Source organism: Schistocerca cancellata, chromosome 3, assembly GCF_023864275.1.
Source record: "Schistocerca cancellata isolate TAMUIC-IGC-003103 chromosome 3, iqSchCanc2.1, whole genome shotgun sequence".
NCBI lineage: Eukaryota > Metazoa > Arthropoda > Insecta > Orthoptera > Acrididae > Schistocerca > Schistocerca cancellata.
Window position 1 is genome coordinate 427,060,143 of NC_064628.1, and position 5,853 is coordinate 427,065,995.

Genomic DNA, 5,853 nt, shown 5'->3' on the forward strand with positions numbered 1-5,853 from the left:
AAACCTGGCAGATCTGTTTCATGTCTGCTCCACCACTTTAAGATGTCATCATCATCTCCGGGGTGCATTAAAATGTACAGATCTACTTCATCTGCTGCGGATGATCTGTTGTTTTTCCATTCCTTGAAACGAGCTCTCTTTCTGGGTGGTGATTGTGGTGTCACCGCCAGACACCACACTTGCTAGGTGGTAGCTTTTAAATCGGCCGCGGTCCGCTAGTATACGACGGACCCGCGTATCGCCACTGTCAGTAATTGCAGACCGAGCGGCAGGTCTAGAGAGACGTACTAGCACTCGCCCCAGTTGTACAGCTGACTTTGCAAGGAACGGTTCACTGACAACTACGCTCTCATTTGCCGAGACGATAGTTAGCATAGCCGCCAGCTACATTTGCTACGACTTAGCAAGGCGCCGTATTCAATTGATATTGAGATTCTATTAATGTATCATCAAGAACGATGTTCTACAAATGTGGATTAAAGTTACGTATTCCTGAAGCTACGAACTTTTCTTTATAGCATTCATTACGTATTCCGTTTCAGACCTCACGCCAGCCTGCGTGAGTTTTAGCGCGTGCCTTTCGGCTTCCTCTCATTGTGTCTAGGCTGTCTTGTCTAGACACAACAGTGATGACACAGTACTTGAAGGATCTATGATAATAAACAAAAGAGACAAGTAATACAGAACTGATATGGAAATCATCGAAACATTCCAGTAAGAGACCGATGACCTCGCTGTTTGGTCTCTCCCCCCAAACAACCCGACCCCCCGTTCCCATAAAAACGAGATGTTTTACGTTAATGAAATATTATACGAGTCACAACATTCCCGTTTCTCTATAATACACTTTCCACTAACTATGCAAAAACGGTTATGTTAATGATTGAATGTTGTACCTGCGTACGTAGCACACATTTGTCTCACATTGTTAAGAATTTCTCACTTTTCACTTATTTCAAGCATATTAAGATAACGGAAGGACGGCCAAAGAAACGATCTTTGTGACGTTTCTTGCAACTGTATTTCTTTAAATGAGTGGTTGCCGACTGGAAAAACAATAAAGTGGAGCAGTTTATGCACGATACGTACCCAGTAGACGCAATGTTTTATCTACAACCAACAGGAATGTACTCCATTCTTGGCTTTGTAGACCTTCCCGTTTCTTTAATGTGTCAACATCGGTTTCAATCTTACTACACTGGCTTCCTCGCGCTGCATGATTACAGAGAGACACACCACAAATAAGAAGCCCGTACTGGCTGCAGTGTCACACGGATAATGACACATGTAATGTGTTTGAAGTTATGTGCCACATATTCGGTCACGGCTTCTATGCTCGGTCACAGGAACTAGTGCGGGTAGCCTAACCAGTTAGGGTGTGCTCGCCCCACCTTGTATTTTGTGCTCGCTTACTCGGTCATGCAGGACTCTACTGTCAACCCTGTGCTCTTTCTCTCTGTATCTCCCCATCCCCCTCTCTTTGTCCACCTCCATCCCCATCACTGTGTCCATCTCCTCCTACCCCTATCTAACTCCACCTGCTCAATATCTTTTAGTACTTCCGCTACTGCCCTCTCTTTCACTGCGTCTGTTCCACCCTCCTCTCTCTATACACTCCTCCCAACTGACCATCTCATACTCCCACTCGAACTCTTTTTCCTGATCGCCTCCATCTATCCTCCTCTAACCACTAACCATTACATCCCCCTTCCCCATCTCTCCATGTCGTCTACGCACCCCCCCCCCCCCATCTCCCCTTCTCCTTCCCTTCTCTTTCCATCACATTCACCCCACTCTCTGTCCATCTCATCCTCATCTTCCTCCTAGCCACAAGTTCCCCCGCTACTGTCAGTCCGTCTCCTCCTCCCACAATCCATGTCCATTTCCTCATGCCTGTTCTTCCCAACCATCTCTCCCTCTCTTGCCCCTCTTTCCATCTCCTAACTAATCACCCAGTCCGTCTTCCTGTTCCATTCTGTCCATCAACCTCCTCCTACCCCTCCTCGAGTACATCTCCTCTCCTTATCTGCGTCCATTTGCTCCTCTCACTCTTTCTCCACATTAACATCTCCACCCAAGAAGGAGTTAAGGAGATTGCTTGTTCTTGCTGCGCACTATTTCTTTCCAGATAGTGAGCGGTATGTGTACAAAATATGGTCGAAATCGATCAACGAATTAAGGAGGAGCGTATGCAGTTGTCATACTCCACAATTATTTAAAATATGTCGTATTTGTACAAACATTCCACAAGTATGTCTAGAGAATTTCGCCCTGCAGTTTCGTTTTCATGCAGTTCATAGCTTGTGATGTCAAATATCCTATAGCATGTGTCATACCGTAATATATGAGGTTCGTCCACAAAGTAAGTTCCGTTTCTATTTCCATGCGCTGAAGTTACTCTGGCACAAGGAGAAGACATGTACGCCATTTTCCGATCGCTGCTTCTTACTTGTGGTTTGTAGTGCTTCTTTATAATGTCAGCCGTAATTGCAAATGCCGCCGCGTGTGAAATCAGATCTGTGATTCGGTTTCTAAATGCAAAGAAATTTAAACCAATGTAAACTCATCGGCAGATCGGTGAGGTTTATGGACTAAATGCTATGAGTGATTCACTGGTTAGAAGATGGGTCAGACTATTCAGTGAAGGACATGATCAATTTCACGATGAAGAACGAAGTGGACGTCCGTTTGTGGTTATTGATGAACTGGTTCACACAATTGAAGAGAAGATTAAGCAAAACCGTAAGTTTACACTTAGTGCCCTTACTATGGCAATTCCGCAAATCTCACGATCACTAACTCATGAAATTGTTCTTGATAAACTGAAATATAGAAAAATTTCCTCATGTTAGGTACTCAAAATTGTTACTGAACAACACAAACACAAAAGACAACGGATGGGCAGTGCACTTCAGTTTTTGACACGCTACAATGAAGAAGGCGTTTTCTTTCTCGGATAGTCACGGGGTATGAAACTTGTGTATCGTACGACATTCCTGAAACAAAACGGCCTACAGTGGAATAGAGGCGCACTTCATCTCCAACAAAGGTTAAGCCTAAGCAAACCTTGACACCTCTAAAGGCTTTGTGCATCGTTTTATGGGACAGAAAAGATATTTTGCTGACTGATTTTTACCACGTGGCCAAACAATAAATGCACATGGTTACTGCGAAGCCATTAAGAAATTGCGCCGCGCAATACGCATTAAGCGCCGACGATTACTGTCAAAAGGTGTTTTTTTTCGACAATAAAGCCCGACCTCCCACAGCGAATGTGAGCAAACAACTCTTACGGCAATTTCACAGGGACGCGTTTGATCATCCACCATACAACCCGCACCTCGCTTCTTTCGACTTCCATCTCTTCGTACACCTAAATTATGTCCTTGGTGGTCAACACTTCAACGATGATGACGAGCTCAAAGAACATGTTACCACATGATAGAATACACAGGCGCCAACCTTCTACACTCCTGGAAATGGAAAAAAGAACACATTGACAAGGGTGTGTCAGACCCACCATACTTGCTCCGGACACTGCGAGAGGGCTGTACAAGCAATGATCACACGCACGGCACAGCGGACACACCAGGAACCGCGGTGTTGGCCGTCGAATGGCGCTAGCTGCGCAGCATTTGTGCACCGCCGCCGTCAGTGTCAGCCAGTTTGCCGTGGCATACGGAGCTCCATCGCAGTCTTTAACACTGGTAGCATGCCGCGACAGCGTGGACGTGAACCGTATGTGTAGTTGACGGACTTTGAGCGAGGGCGTATAGTGGGCATGCGGGAGGCCGGGTGGACGTACCGCCGAATTGCTCAACACGTGGGGCGTGAGGTCTCCACAGTACATCGATGTTGTCGCCAGTGGTCGGCGGAAGGTGCACGTGCCCGTCGACCTGGGACCGGACCGCAGCGACGCACGGATGCACGCCAAGACCGTAGGATCCTACGCAGTGCCGTAGGGGACCGCACCGCCACTTCCCAGCAAATTAGGGACACTGTTTCTCCTGGGGTATCGGCGAGGACCATTCGCAACCGTCTCCATGAAGCTGGGCTACGGTCCCGCACACCGTTAGGCCGTCTTCCGCTCACGCCCCAACATCGTGCAGCCCGCCTCCAGTGGTGTCGCGACAGGCGTGAATGGAGAGACGAATGGAGACGTGTCGTCTTCAGCGATGAGAGTCGCTTCTGCCTTGGTGCCAATGATGGTCGTATGCGTGTTTGGCGCCGTGCAGGTGAGCGCCACAATCAGGACTGCATACGACCGAGGCACACAGGGCCAACACCCGGCATCATGGTGTGGGGAGCGATCTCCTACACTGGCCGTACACCACTGGTGATCGTCGAGGGGACACTGAATAGTGCACGGTACATCCAAACCGTCATCGAACCCATCGTTCTACCATTCCTAGACCGGCAAGGGAACTTACTGTTCCAACAGGACAATGCACGTCCGCATGTATCCCATGCCACCCAACGTGCTCTAGAAGGTGTAAGTCAACTACCCTGGCCAGCAAGATCTCCGGATCTGTCCCCCATTGAGCATGTTTGGGACTGGATGAAGCGTCGTCTCACGCGGTCTTAACGTCCAGCACGAACGCTGGTCCAACTGAGGCGCCAGGTGGAAATGGCATGGCAAGCCGTTCCACAGGACTACATCCAGCATCTCTACGATCGTCTCCATGGGAGAATAGCAGCCTGCATTGCTGCGAAAGGTGGATATACACTGTACTAGTGCCGACATTGTGCATGCTCTGTTGCCTGTGTCTATGTGCCTGTGGTTCTGTCAGTGTGATCATGTGATGTATCTGACCCCAGGAATGTGTCAATAAACTTTCCCCTTCCTGGGACAATGAATTCACGGTGTTCTTATTTCAATTTCCAGGAGTGTATGAAGAAGGCATACAAAAACTTGTGCCGCGCTATGACAAGTGCCTACGGAAGTTCGGAAGCTATTTAGACAAGTAGTTTAACAGTTGTAGACATTTGTAGAATAAATATCTATTTCCGTAGCTGTACACGTTTGTTTTATATAACCAAACGGAACTTACTTTGGGGACATACATCGTAATTTAGCAATACATGGTTGTTATATGGAAATGCAGATACTTACAGAGGTTCGGTGTCGGCTGTAATTATATAGGGTGAGCAACAAACTATTGCCAACAAGAATGACTCCAAAAGTATGATAGGAACTTAAAACTTTGTGGAACAAAAGTTTCAATGGGACAACGAGGACCATAATCTGACGTTCGGATTTTGTTGCTAGGAGGGGCCCCTATTCGATCGAAGGAAATCTTAATGGTGGGAAGTACACCACATTCCTGAAAGAAACATTAGGTCAGTAATTGGAAGGAATAAATTTAGGAACAAGGAACAGAATGTGGTATCAACGCGATGGGTGCCCGCACATTTTTCGCTGAAGAGTAGAAATGACTGCAGAGACAATTCCCAAATCGTTGGATTAGACGTGTAGGATATGTGTCGTGGCCAGCTCGTTCGCCAGACTTGACGCCTTTGGATTTTCTCTTGTGGGGACTACTACACCTGAAGATATGCGAGAGAGAATTATCAGAGCATGTGCTTCAATAAGTGCCGAAATGATTAGGGATACAACTCAGTCCATGATAAGAAGATTGCTGCAGTGCATTGATACCAATTATCATCACTTCGAACTACTTCTGTAAATGGATGTTCATGCCACCTTTGTGAGCTTCGTTGATCTTCAAAGACCTTACTGTTACACATCGCTGGATTTGTCTCGATAGCCGCTATTAGAAAATGAGTACCAAACTGTAGCGTCCAATTTGAAGAAACGAAGTTGACCTTCATATCTTTGACGCGACCCCACCT